Here is a 15,797-nt window from a genome sequence, read left to right as displayed (position 1 = left end):
GAAGGTAATCAAAGGCTGAATAGAATGTAGTTGAAAAAAATAATAAATTTGGGTCCTTGGACTTAGGCCACTACTAGGGCCCTATGTGTATTTTACATATAACTCGAGCAAATTTCATCCGTTTTTCGTAATTTTTGTTCCATTTGGGAGGTAATCAAAGGCCGAATAGAATGTAGTTGAAAAAAAATTAAATTTGGGTCCTCGGACTGAGGCCGATACTAGGCCCTTCAAAAAAATAAAATTTTAGGGCGATTTGAAATTTTTGTTTCATTTGAAAGGAACGTCGTACGGGGCTTCGTAATTGCGCTATGCGCAATTTCTGAGATGTACATATTACATAATAATTTTACTTTAACTACATTAACCGGCGCAATAGGCTTACGGTCAAAGTAGGGTGACAGACGCACTAGGGTCACGTACGCAATAGATATACGGGTTTGTACGGGGCTCAGTCGCAGCAAACGCTCCGACTGTTCTGATGGCTCGTTTTACCGGAATTTCAAGGATTTTTATCAATTCTACTTTTTGGGTTTAATTTTCTTTGGCACGCAATTGGTAAAATTTTCTTTCTGAAATTTTTTGGGTCACTTTTCTGTTGATAAAACTTTTCGTCACCCTCAGCGATATCAGTTATTTTGTTAGTAAGATAAAGGACTTGCGTCACATTTCCCTTTTAGGGTTTTTTGACTGATCGTCTAATCTGGCATTTATTACATCAAACAATTGTCGATCGAATGGATTTTGCAATCGGTCTATTTTAACCGAACACTTCCATTGAGGTCTGCCGACCAACCGATTTCTTATTCAATCGTCAACTCATCAACCTCAACAAATAATGGACTTCTAATGTCCTGTGCTGACGTCTGAACATTCCTATCAAAGGAATCTCCCACTTTAGAAAATCATAAATTTGTCGAGCGTCCCAACCGATTTTTGGTTTTTGCTGATAAGGAACGACGAGTTTTTGTGTAATTTTCTACCAAGATTGTTTGTGCTTTTAATTTCTTCAAACCATTGGAATAAATAAAATAACTGCCGTTGTTAGTCTAAACAAAGCAACGTGTTTTAAATCACTTCAAGTATAAATGATTCTGATCGTTTCCTTCCAAAGGCCCCTATTTAGAATGGTCGAATGACGAGAAAAACTGAATGGAGTTTCTCTTACATGCACGAAACGTTATTTCACATCCAAATGTTCAATATATTTGAATGCTTTAAACCATTAAAAAAACCCACACCACCATCCTACAGCTCCTAGTGCCGAACCGAATATGCATATCTAACAATTTCGTTGTTCTTCTCCACACCTACCTACAGCATAGTGGCAAAACATATAATAACATAATAACCGTAGCATAAAGAGGTACTCATCTCCTCTTGCCGCTTCTTGCCGAATGTTATTGTAACGCCAATAAAGGTAAGAAATTTATTAAATTTCTAGGTATGGACCTCCATTAGATGGGATTAATAACAATAAAGGAAAATTAAGGGATTCCTTTAACAATCTCACGTTTTCATTTAACTGCCTATGATAGCCATTAAGTTTTCGAAATATTGTTGAGCATAAACGTAAATTGTTACTTTTAGCTATATTTTTATGTTTGTTATGTTGGATTATTATGTATTCCGAATGTATGTGTGTGAACCCTTGCTAAGAAAAACGATACAAAAAGCGGGGCCAAAAATTTTTTGCAATTTTATGTGTGATGCAAAGGATGAGAATTGTTGGCTGTTGAACGTGTCTGTGAAATCGAGTTGCTGGTTCGGTTCTTTTTTTCCTTTCTTCTTCTTTCATTTCTGCCAATGTAATAAAGCTTTTGGGAGTGTCGGGCCAGACATCATAGCTGTACCCGAAACGAAATAATTGAATTCACTTATGGGTGAAATCGTTATTTATAACAGTGTGTATGAACCCTCTTATATCAGTAAATATTAAATGTTATGGGGGTCTCTTGCAATACGTTTTGTGCAATTTGGTATTGTTATATTCTTGAAATGATTGTTACATTAGAAATTTTACGATCAATTTTACTGAGTAGAGTTCAGCTAAGTCATGAGTTATTTATCTGCCGATATAATTTTCGAAAGGGTTAATTGTAGCAATTTTCTTGACCAAACCCTTTCGAAAATTGATTCTAGTTTCGGGCCATAAAACCGGCGTTTCTGTTTACTGAAACCAAGGACGATATAGCTAAGTGAAGGGAATTTCATTAAGTTCATAAAACGAAACCATATTTCAGTGAAATAAAAAGAAAACTTTCTTTGGCACCCAAAATAATAATTCTGAAGAGACAGGGAAATGCTTACTATAGGAGATGGTTTAACCATAAAATACTAAGCAGAAAACATCCACTTAGTAACTAAACGGCTTATTTGAGAGTTTATCCATATCTAGGTTCTTATGTCCCTCACACACAATACACACCATATTAAAATTGCCATACGATTTGACAGATAAACTGTCAAATAAATATTGCGAATGTATGCGATATTGTAATCCCAACAAAAATCTCTTCGAGAAAAGTGTGACGCAGTCTTTGAAGTACAATTTCTAAAATGAATGATATCGCTAGAGTTGACGCTTTCAGCTTCGTTACGCAAAAATTAAATTTTACACCCAATTAGTTCAAACAAGCTGGCTTAGGTTTTCTCATCATCTGCCAAATAATTTTTACAAAAAAAAATTTAGACTGGTAACAACTAAAATTTTACCAAAAAAATCTGCGTCGCATGTGGCAGATAAATTTTCTTGCTGGTCTGTTCCTGAACATTTGCCACTTTGCGACGCAGATTTTTTTGGTTTGACGAAATTTAACGAAAATCGAAAATTTGACGAAATTCGAAAATTTGACGAAATTCGAAAATTTGACGAAGAAAGTAATTCTCTATCTGCCACCATTCAAGAAATATCTCCAAAACCCCAATTGACCCACCCATTTCCAACTTTCGACATTTTTCGCAAATGCCCTTCTTTTCTACTCGTAAAACTCTGAGACTTTGCCGAAGAAAGTAACTCTCTATCTGCCACCATTCAAGAAATACCTCTAAAAACATAATTGACCCACCCATTTCCAACTTTCGACATTTTTCACATATGCCCCTCTGTTCTACTCGTAAAACTCTGAGACTTTGCCGAAGAAAGCAATTCTCTATCTCTCATAACCCAAAAAAATATTAGTCCTTTCATCCTACGCTCGAGTAGCTCAAAATTTGGTCACTCTAATCACTCTAGCTCAAACGAATCTGACCCGATTTTTTTATTTATTTTTTGTTCGAATCGTGTTACGAATACCTTTCATTTGATGGGTCGCACGCCTCTGTAGGTTTCACAACCGAAAACGCATTCCCGACCCTCGAAAACCACACTTCGAGGCCAATAAAACAAAATTCTGGTTTTTCCTGGGGTAATGGCGTATCACAATTTCATTTTTATGCCCACCCTGAGGTTCCTGCAAAATTTCATGGAGATTGGCTGACTAGTTTCCGAGATCGTCCGTCGATAGATAGATAGATAGAAACATACAGAGTAAGTTGAAAGATTTTGATTGTTTGGGAAAAGTCAATTTGGTGTATTTAGTATGAAAAGTGACCAATTTCAAAACAATGTATCTCCGGCAATTTTAAAGCTACATAGTCGAGTGATAGCTCGTTTTGCTTGTATTTGAAGCGCGAATAAGATAGAATAGGATTTGTGTTGATACAGGCCAAAGGAAAGAAACTTAAATTCTCGCCTATATATAGTTGCCGCGTCTCAAAAAAATTTCTTCGTTCTTTTTTTGGAAGTTAGACTGCGTCAAGTCCTCCGCTAACGCTCCGGACATGATGTATTGACTATATTGTGTGTACGATTGTACCACGGGCATTACCTAATTTACCAACGGCATAAACGGCACCGAAGTGAAAGTTGGCCAGATGTGGCACTTTCAGTTCTAGTTTAAAAAGTGAACGTAAGAGAAAAGGTTCAAAATGGCGTCAATTTTCTGTGAAGCAAAGATCACGAGTTGTCATCTCATTTTTCCATACATTTTTGCCAGCTTACACTTATAGGCCAATTATTAACCCATATTCATATTCGTCCTCGCATTAAAAGTTACGCAATTTTCAAGGTAAACTGCCATTTTGTGTGTTGAAAAAAGTGTGCTCAGTTTTAATTCGCCGTAATCAACGCGCCACAAAATTTGAAATTTACGTGAACATTTTCCATAGGAGCCTTGTACTTTTCGAATAAAACTAATTCAATTTATGTCAGCGTTCAATTGAGTTCATTTTCATTAGGTCCCTTATTTGACGTTTCGAAAATGAACCTCTCTTGCTTGTTTTTTTGTATGCTCTGTGGTTAAACTTCGACTTAGCCACAATAGAAACGAGGATGTGACGGATAATAGTGACGAAGTCAAAATATTGCTAAATTTTTTCAGGTTTTGTCGTTGATCCGAATGAAAAGTGATCTATGGTAGGCAGCAGTATTTCACAAATTGAATTGACATCAACTTTGAACTGTTACCCGTTGCCTGTTGTTTGTATTGTGGTTATTCACAGCAAAGGCTAAATCTGTTGAAAATATCCGGTAAAGAGCTGTCGCTCCAAAAGTTGATGTTGGCTCTATGCCATCCGACATTGCACTTGATCCAAATCAAAGAAAAATTCACCGATAAGCTTTTTCAGAGCTTAAAGCTCAAATTTGTCATCAATTTTAGTTCAATTTCGCAAGAGTTTTTCAGCTTGTGAAACGAATACTATTTTTCAAGCATTTTTCAGACATATTTTCACGAGCTATGCATCTTAACAGCCTTATAAAAAGGTGGTGTCTCGTCTAGACAAACAATTTTTGATTTCCTGCCCACACATACACAACGTCTCCGAAATTCTAGCTGTGCATATGATCATCAGATAAACATATTTTTACGAGCTATGGCATTCAGTTAGAATTAGAATGTTTAAATACCTCCACATAACAAATCTGTTTATAACTTACTTGATTTCCTTTAACAAAATATTACCGGATGTGAATAAATCATAATAAAACATTCATATAAATTTATATGATATATTTCCGGTTGAATTTTCTGTTGCTCAAAAAAAAAAATGGGGAAAAATATGAAAAATAGATAAAATCGAATAATTTATTTCATGTTGGCTTTCATTGTGTTTTTCATATCTGCACTTTCGCAATAAATAGTTGTCGTTGGATATTCGTATGTATTCGAAGCCTGTTCACTTTATTGCTTGATATATTATTTGCATTATGCAACGTTGATTTTATTACATAACATAAAAACAGCTGCACTAAAATCCCAAAATAATATTAAAATCGAACATTTACTTGATTACTTAAATGTTTTTGTTTGACTTTTTTGCTTTTTTTTAAACAACAGCCATAAAACTCACATTTTCCGCTCAAATCCATTTGACTCGAACTGAGTCTCAATAATATATCCATATCAGCATGCTTAGGAGTTTTAGAAGATTTTACGAGCATTTCTGAAATTTTAAGAGGAGCCTGCTTTCATTTTTGTACAAGCTAAACACTTAGTCTGTTTTCGATATTTTTCTTTGAATTTATGTCAATCTGTTCAAACAATCGATCGATGTTTTGTTTATTTCGCAAAACTTTCTTTTCACTCAAATTTCATTTATTTTTAAGAGGCTCCGAGCGTTCAGTTTAGACACACTACCAAAAACCGAAGAAAAATGGGTTATATTTAGGTACATAAATCTGCCAGATCAAGGCATGAACACTAGGCATGGGAGACGTTCAAAATTATCGATAATATCAATCGAAATAAATTATCGATAATTGATTAATCATATCGTTATCGATAATTTAATAATTATCGATAATTATCAAAATATCGATAATTATCAAAATATCGAAATTCTATAATTATCAAAATATCGATATTTTGATATTTATCTGAAAATTCATGATAATATACCGATATATCGGAATATATCGATAAATATCGGATTTTCGGACCGAAATATCCATATATCGAATTATCGATATCTTGATAATTATCAAAATATCAATAATTATCGATTATCGATATTTTTTTGATAATTTTCGATAAAAAAAGTCGATAATTATCGATTATCGATAATCGATAATTATCGATAATCATTATCATTATCGCCCATGCCTAATGAACACATAAACTCACGTCACGAATACTTATTTTGGACCTTAATTATCACGAATTTGGTTTCACATTTAGTAAATTACTTGATTTCGACAATGATTTTTCACATTTAATGTACTTCTGCAAGGCAAAACAAAATTTCACGATATGTACACTTTCTGTTAATTCAACAACAGTGACGCACAAGCAATTTGGTCTCACTTCTTCGAAATTATTTTGATTTATTTTGTTGAAATTAATTAAAAACACAATTTTTCTAACACGACGGACATTTTGTTTTCACAATATTTGTATGGTGGCCGACTGTGATATTCGAATTTCTATTGTCATTAAGGATAACCACAATGATATTAAGAATAATCACAAGTGTTTCATTCGAATGAAACGAGATGGCAACATAGTATTTGGTTTGAATCGAAACTGATGACTCAGTACCTCGTAATCGTTCTCGTTCAAATGGGACCTAACTATTTTCAAATCAGACCATCCTTGAGCTAAGCTACGCAATTTAAAAAAGAAAAGAAAGACATTTAATTTCGAATAATCGGCTACTGATACTCATTTAGAAAAAAAATGGTATCCGGCCCTCATTTTCTCATGTTGACATTTCAGACTCTCGAAAACTAGCTGTAATTTATAATAGTTATTTGTACCATTCAGTGATGATATTTGTAACTTACGCAGCCTGTGTGCAATGTCGTATTAACGTATTTTATTGCACTAGTGCGATAAAGGATTTGCAAGGGATTTTATCGCACTAGTGCGATGTAATTCACGTGTTTCTCAAGTCACACTAAGTTTATCTTCGGTATTTATTCGATTTTCTTGATTGCATAAAACGTTGTATGCAACACGAATGGTATGCTGGTATATTATCGCACACTATGTCTTGCCAACATCTGCTTCGCCTCGGATTGGCAATTTGACATCTAATGCGATAATATTCCTTCATACGATTCTTGTTACTTAAATAACTGTTATGTAACAGGATCGTTTGATGGTATTTTATCGCACTAAATGTCAATTATTATCAACCCGAGGCGAAGTCGATTGTATCAATCCACGAGTGGTTGATGTATTTTGGATGCGAAAATTTTTTATTCATCCAGGCGGCATGACGTGCGTAATCTAGATTTTAGTAAGACATTTCGACAACTGTTTCGATCTGTGAGAAAATTTAATATGTCCTTCGACACGTTGCATTAATATGCAGTTGAAAAATGTTATTCTCATCAGGCCATGGCGACAGCGGTTCTCGATACAGTGCTTTATCGAACACTATACCAATTTGCACACGAATAAGTCTAGCGAATCATAATTGAAATAAAATTTCAATTAGTTCCTGAACTCAACCACAAAGCTGGACATACCAAGTATCGTACACGTGCCAAAACTTATGAAAGTTTTTTTCAAATCTAGATTTTCATTTGTTCATTTCGGTTCATTTTTGATATAAAATTATATTATAAGAAAATTTTCAGTGCATTTTGGTTCATTTGCAGTTAAAAAAGATTATTCAGAGTGTTAAAACGAATAAAGTAAAAAATTTGGTATCAAACATCTGGCACTACTTTCAACAAATGATCGATAAGTTTAACAGTTTAGTTATTATATCGTGATACGTTGCAACGTTGCGTCGGTCAAGGTGAGTTACTTGTATCATTTAAAAAAAAAAACGTGCGCAAATGTACCCCTGCGTTTTATTTAATCATCGTCACACATGCGAAACATTAGAGACATGACAATCCATTAGATTATCAGAAAAATGTTTTTTGATTATTACATTCCTTGTATTTTCGATATTGTCGATAGATTTTATTGTAAATGTAATGTAATGAAACTACTGCTGTGCACTGATGGGATTTATTTTCTCTAGGGGTTGCACACAAAAGACGTTCTTAATTGTATGCTCTTGTACGTATTATGATTGCTATGCTTGTGCGCGATGTGATAATTTTATTAGAAAGTAAATATTAATCAATCTTACGTCGAAGAAGTGGTTTGTGTAACACGTTACAAAATGTTGATGCACTAGTGCTAAATTTGTGTATATATATTTGTTGAAGGCGAATTTGTCCAAATGTCGTACTTTTTCCATCAGAAAGGACGTGGATACAAAGTTATCATCGAAAATGTATCATTTTTGCGCACAAATTTAGGCTACAATTTCGCGTTGTGTTGATTCGTCTTAACGCATTTGGTTGGTTTTGTTTAAATCGCATTGTTCCAATCATCTGTCGATTAATTTCATATGATTTTTCAGTGAGATTCAACTATAAGGTTACACTTTTATGCTTTTGCTTCAGCTGGTCGTTTTTTTTTTAATTTATTTATTTAAAATTTCTGTAAAAAATTTCTAGAAAATTCTAAAATTTCTACAAAAAATCTAAGAAATAGGCTCTGGATTGAATAAAAACACGCGCCTTCATACTGAGGTATGAAAACAGAGCAAACCACTGAATGGAGTCGTAAAAGTGTAACCCTAATATTGAATCTAACTGCATCGTTTTAGGTGAGGCATTCTGTACAAAAGTGACGTAGTTTTCCAGGGAGAATCATCTCCCATGATTGAAAATGGGGACCTTGAACGTAAAATGTTATCAAATGGCGTCGTCACTAATGGTAGATTAATTCGCTTTCGTCTTAAAACGAGCCATCAGAACAGTCGGAGCGTTTGCTGCGACTGAGCCCCGTACAAACCCGTATATCTATTGCGTACGTGACCCTAGTGCGTCTGTCACCCTAGTTGAAGGCAAATTATTATGAAATGTGTACATCTTAGAAATTGCGCATAGCGCAATTACGAAGCCCCGTACGACGTTCCTTTCAAATAAAACAAAAATTTCAAATAGCCCTAAAATTTTAATTTATTGAGTATAAATACACATAGGGCCTAGTATCGGCCTCAGTCCGAGGATCCAAATTATTTTTTTTTTCAACTACATTCTATTCGGCCTTTGATTACCTTCCAAATGAAACAAAAATTACGAAAAACGGATGAAATTTGCTCGAGTTATATGTAAAATACACATAGGGCCCTAGTAACGGCCTTAGTCCAAGGACCCAAATTTATTTTTTTTTTTCAACAACATTCTATTCGGTGTTCGATTATCTTTCAAATGAAACAAAAATTACGAAAAACGGATGAAATTTACTCGAGTTGTATGTAAAATACGCATAGGGCCCTAGTAGCGGCCTTAGTCCGAGGACCCAAATTTAATTTTTTTTTCAACAACATTCTATTCGGCCTTTGATTACCTTTCAAATGAAACAAAAATTACGAAAAACGGATGAAATTTGCTCGAGTTCAATGTAAAATACACATAGGGCCCTAGTAGCTTTTCACTTCTAAGGCCCTAACTCACGGTCCACTCACCCGATTTTAAAAAACATTTTTTTTCCTGGATTGGTATTGACAATACCTATCATTTGCCGGGTCATTTACATTTCCATCGTTTATTTTGCCATAAATATCACCAAAAGACCTTAAATCACTTAGGCGGCCGACCCGAATTTGCCCATCTTCGAACTTAGCCTCACTATTTTGACTATCTTCCAGGGAAAAAAAAAATTTGAAATCGGATTTGATTTACTCAAGATATTGACGTGACAGACAGACGGACAGACGGACAGACGGACAGACGGACAGACGGCCCAAATTTTTATTGCGGATTCGTCATCTATGAACATAGGCAAACACTTTGCCCTTACCGTCTGCTTCGAATTCCATCAATTACACACGGCATCGTAATCCTATAAGCCCCTTCGTACTTCGTACGGGGCTAAAAATGCTTTTCAAGTTAATTTTATCTATCTTCAAACGGAAATGAAGTGATGTGATCAATTTATCTGATGGGTGTTGATGGGTTCCACAAAACGTTGGTCCAACAAATGAAGGTCTAGATTCTATATTTTTGTTGGTATAACAGTCATTTTAAAAGTACGTATGTTGGTTTTGTAGTCATAAAACTTAGTGATATATTTCTGGCCAAGACATGCTTCAAATCGATTTTTTTACCATGAAGCCATGATAGGTCATTTTTGGTCAAATGAAGAAAAATGTAGAACACAACCAGATCTCCATTTGGCCAAAACTGAGCCATCATGGTAAAAAATCAATTTGAAGCATGTCTTGGTCAGAAATATGTCACTAAGTTTTATGACTCTTTCTGATTATCGATGGAAAACTCACGACTAGTAGTAGTGCTGAAAAGACGACTTTGTGCAACATCGTGCTGTCGTGCATAAAATCCTATTTACATTTGCTAAAAAATATTTTTGATGATACGATTAATTGCAAACGGCCAACTAATCGAATTGAAGCATTCCACGATACATATAATCGTGTTGCATGAAAACAATAATAAATTGATTTAAACTTTGATTATTAGCTTAATAGAAACGGTGTTTTCCCGACAAAAATAAAACCTATTGTGTCATGTATACCTAGCACTCTGACATTATATATTATTCAAAAAAAAACATAAAAATAAGTTACAGAAGCATTAAGTCTTGCATAAAATTGACATAAACCGAAAATAAAACACCAGAATAACAAATCAAATACATTTCGAATTCAAAATAATATTTCCATTTTTGTTTTTCATTTTAAAAATGAATTACACATAACCCAAACATCGATACTATTGAATTTAATGTGACAGTGATATGGGATGAAATTTTCACATTTTTCAACAAAAGCATAATAAAATTCCAAGCAAAATTCAATATTTGGGGAGCAAAAAAAAAAGAAAGAAGAAGAGAGATGAGGTAGAATGTTGTAAATAATGTTCAATGTTCTCTGTCAGTCCATATATTGATGTGTGTGTGTGGGATTCTTAAGTTTTATTTTACATCATATTTCTGTATATAAACCTCAATATCCCGATATAGAGTCCCATTTTTTTGATCTATGTGTTTTCGGACGATACAAATGCTTGACATATTTTATTTTCTAGTGAATCGGTCAATAAAGAGCATGTGACAGATTTTATTTGGCGAAAGTGGTTTCGTTCACCCCAAGGGATTGTTGATTATCTATTTTCTTTCTAATAATATCAATTTATCATCGACATAGATTATGTTGCAATTTGGGTTTAATGTGACGGTTAATTCGAATTTGAGCCGTGTTTTGTGGAGATTTAATTTTTTTTCATTGCAAGTATCGGGGCTTTCGGGACACCGTTGCTTTTCGTTAGAGTGAGCGCGCTTACTTGAACAGGATGATTTACCTTCATTAAGAATACATTCTTTTCGCTTCTTCAGAACCATCATGGTTGAACAACCTCATCATGACGAAAGTCTACGGACCTCTATTCTCTGCAGGGAGGATTACCTGAATCTGATTAAAACTGAAACGAATTTTTACGGAATCCTGAATTTACCTGAAGTCCAGTCGTTAACGTTCGAAATTTGTTTGATTTCAGTATATTTAGCTGATCCTTATTTTTATCTCTTGACAGATTTTAACGTTTTAGTACGTTTTCTCTCCCAGCAGCAAAAACCCTATCCCAAAAAAAGAAACTATAATTTAAAAAAATACGAAATACATCATTGAAACTACGAAAAGAAAAATAACTTTTTATTTTAATCCAAATATTAATTGTCCAGAATGCTCACAAAACCATTTTGGTGTTTATAGTTGTGCGATCAACTTTCATGTAAGCCAAATATTACGTTGCATGTTCCTGTCTTTTTTTGCTATGCATAACAGATGCATATAAATCGACGACATATGTTCGTGATCGGCAAATTTGTCAATTTTTATTTTGTTTACGAGATCTCAAACTGTTTCTTCTCCCCCAAAGTAATCCATGAATCGTCTGTATTCAATTCTATTTGCAACACTTTCAAAATGGATCTTATGGATATAATTTTAACATTTTTGACAAAACTAGCTAAAAAACAGTTTTTCTCGACTCCTTATACAAACGAGCTAAAATAACCGTTTTTTTCGACTCCTTACACAAACGAGCTAAAATAAACGATTTTTTCGACTCGCTATACCAACGAGCTAAAATAAACGTTTTTTTTCGACTCGTTATACCAACGAGCTAAAATAAACGTTTTTTTCGACTCGCTATACCAACGAGCTAAAATAAACGTTTTTTTTTCGACTCGTTATACCAACGAGCTAAAATAAACGTTTTTTTCGACTCGTTATACCAACGAGCTAAAATAAACGTTTTTTTCGACTCGCTATACCAACGAGCTAAAATAAACGTTTTTTTTCGACTCGTTATACCAACGAGCTAAAATAAACGTTTTTTTCGACTCGTTATACCAACGAGCTAAAATAAACGATTTTTTCGACTCGTTATACCAACGAGCTAAAATAAACGTTTTTTTCGCCTCGTTATACCAACGAGCTAAAATAAACGTTTTTTTCGACTCGCTATACCAACGAGCTAAAATAAACGTTCTTTTCGACTCGTTATACCAACGAGCTAAAATAAACGTTCTTTTCGACTCGTTATACCAACGAGCTAAAATAAACGTTTTTTTCGACTCGCTATACCAACGAGCTAAAATAAACGTTTTTTTCGTCTCGTTATACCAACGAGCTAAAATAAACGTTTTTTTCGACTCGTTATACCAACGAGCTAAAATAAACGTTCTTTTCGACTCGTTATACCAACGAGCTAAAATAAACGTTCTTTTCGACTCCTTACACAAACGAGCTAAAATAAACGATTTTTTCGACTCGCTATACCAACGAGCTAAAATAAACGTTTTTTTTCGACTCGTTATACCAACGAGCTAAAATAAACGTTTTTTTCGACTCGCTATACCAACGAGCTAAAATAAACGTTCTTTTCGACTCGTTATACCAACGAGCTAAAATAAACATTTTTTTCGACTCGCTATACCAACGAGCTAAAATAAACGTTTTTTTCGTCTCGTTATACCAACGAGCTAAAATAAACGTTCTTTTCGACTCGTTATACCAACGAGCTAAAATAAACGTTCTTTTCGACTCGTTATACCAACGAGCTAAAATAAACGTTTTTTTCGACTCGCTATACCAACGAGCTAAAATAAACGTTTTTTTCGTCTCGTTATACCAACGAGCTAAAATAAACGTTTTTTTCGACTCGTTATACCAACGAGCTAAAATAAACGTTCTTTTCGACTCGTTATACCAACGAGCTAAAATAAACGTTTTTTTCGACTCGCTATACCAACGAGCTAAAATAAACGTTTTTTTCGACTCGCTATACCAACGAGCTAAAATAAACGTTTTTTTCGACTCGTTATACCAACGAGCTAAAATAAACGTTTTTTTCGACTCGCTATACCAACGAGCTAAAATAAACGTTTTTTTCGCCTCGCTATACCAACGAGCTAAAATAAACGTTTTTTTCGTCTCGTTATACCAACGAGCTAAAATAAACGTTTTTTTCGACTCGTTATACCAACGAGCTAAAATAAACGTTCTTTTCGACTCGTTATACCAACGAGCTAAAATAAACGTTTTTTTCGACTCGCTATACCAACGAGCTAAAATAAACGTTTTTTTCGACTCGCTATACCAACGAGCTAAAATAAACGTTTTTTTTCGACTCGCTATACCAACGAGCTAAAATAAACGTTTTTTTCGACTCGTTATACCAACGAGCTAAAATAAACGTTTTTTTCGCCTCGCTATACCAACGAGCTAAAATAAACGTTTTTTTTCGACTCGTTATACCAACGAGCTAAAATAAACGTTTTTTTCGACTCGTTATACCAACGAGCTAAAATAAACGTTTTTTTCGACTCGTTATACCAACGAGCTAAAATAAACGTTTTTTTCGACTCGTTATACCAACGAGCTAAAATAAACGTTTTTTTCGACTCGTTATACCAACAAGCTGAAATAAACGTTTTTTTCGACTCGCTATACCAACGAGCTAAAATAAACGTTCTTTTCGACTCGTTATACCAACGAGCTAAAATAAACGTTTTTTTCGACTCGTTATACCAACGAGCTAAAATAAACGTTTTTTTCGACTCGCTATACCAACGAGCTAAAATAAACGTTTTTTTTCGACTCGTTATACCAACGAGCTAAAATAAACGATTTTTTCGACTCGCTATACCAACGAGCTAAAATAAACGATTTTTTCGACTCGTTTTACCAACGAGCTAAAATAAACGGTTTTTTCGACTCGTTATACCAACTAGCTAAAATAAACGTTTTTTTCGACTCGTTATACCAACGAGCTAAAATAAACGTTTTTTTCGACTCGTTATACCAACGAGCTAAAATAAACGTTTTTTTCGACTCGTTATACCAACGAGCTAAAATAAACGTTTTTTTCGACTCGTTATACCAACGAGCTAAAATAAACGTTTTTTTCGACTCGTTATACCAACGAGCTAAAATAAACGTTTTTTTCGACTCGTTATACCAACGAGCTGAAATAAACGATTTTTTCGACTCGTTATACAAACGAGCTGAAATAACCGTTTTTTCGACTCCTTATACAAACCAGCTGAAATAACCGTTTTTTTCGACTTATACCAACGAGCTAAAATAAACGTTTTTTTCGACTCGTTATACCAACGAGCTGAAATAAACGATTTTTTCGACTCGTTATACAAACGAGCTGAAATAACCGTTTTTTCGACTCCTTATACAAACCAGCTGAAATAACCGTTTTTTTCGACTTATACCAACGAGCTAAAATAAACGTTTTTTTCGACTCGTTATACCAACGAGCTGAAATAAACGATTTTTTTCGACTCGTTATACAAACGAGCTGAAATAACCGTTTTTTCGACTCCTTATACAAACCAGCTGAAATAACCGTTTTTTTCGACTTTAGATTTCAGGTAAATCCAGGTCAGTTAAGTTCAGACTCTGATATTTTTAGGAAGCTTTCCGTTGACCTGTTCAGATCTTATAATGAGAATTTTGTTTACTGAGATTACTAAAAAAATTCCGAAATTTACTATAGCTTCTTCCTATTTTTAACTGTCTTCAACAATTACCCTGGATTTTTCTGAGGTGTTGTTATTTATCACTTCTAAGAAATGTATGCCCACACCTGGGCATTTTTGATATTGAAAACTACTTCCCACTTATGTGGCCAGAATCTTTCGCTTGAGAAGTTTGCGAAATGAGTTCTGCAAAATCTCAAAGTTCTTGAATTCATTGCCTCTTTTGGTGGAATTACTTTTGACATTAGTGAGGTCAGCAATTATCAAATCCATGCAATTGGCCGCAAATTACAAAGCATTTAATCGTAGTAGACGTTGTGCGTTAATTCTTCTTTGAACCACCGTCTGCACATTGTGATAAAACGGTAGGTGTAAAGACCGTGGCACGTTTTCAACTTCAAAGATTATTTAGCTTATAGAAATGAATCCGAGTATGTTTCCCTACTCATGAAACGCCTTAGTAAAAATATGTTTTATCGTTCATAATACACACAAATTAAACATGTTGCTCGTTAGAACAACAATATATCATGGTGTATATACCTATCTTGTTTTAGTCTCATCCTCAGTTTTATATTCCAACATAAATCCAACCACTGATCCGAAGCGAAAGCATTTCTGATTTTCTTGCGACCTTGAACGGTTACATGAATATAGATATTATTCGACTAACCCTTATTTATCCCAAAAGGTGATCACAGAATGTGGTGATAGTGGTTCGCTTAGGAAAAT

At 34.3% G+C, this 15,797-nt stretch overlaps 1 long non-coding RNA gene across 1 annotated transcript; it reads right to left on the bottom strand.

The window, feature by feature from the left end:
* Positions 1-5,662: 5,662 nt before the first annotated feature.
* Positions 5,663-14,803, bottom strand: LOC119067699. Its single transcript, XR_005085987.1, has 3 exons — positions 14,793-14,803; positions 6,150-6,336; positions 5,663-5,738 (listed from the first exon to the last, which is right to left on the bottom strand). It is a non-coding gene; the product is annotated as an uncharacterized LOC119067699 (long non-coding RNA).
* Positions 14,804-15,797: the final 994 nt, after the last annotated feature.

The sequence above is a fragment of the Bradysia coprophila genome (genome assembly GCF_014529535.1).
Source record: "Bradysia coprophila strain Holo2 chromosome X unlocalized genomic scaffold, BU_Bcop_v1 contig_128, whole genome shotgun sequence".
Taxonomy (NCBI): Eukaryota; Metazoa; Arthropoda; class Insecta; order Diptera; family Sciaridae; genus Bradysia; species Bradysia coprophila.
This window is presented reverse-complemented; position numbering and strand designations above follow the sequence as displayed.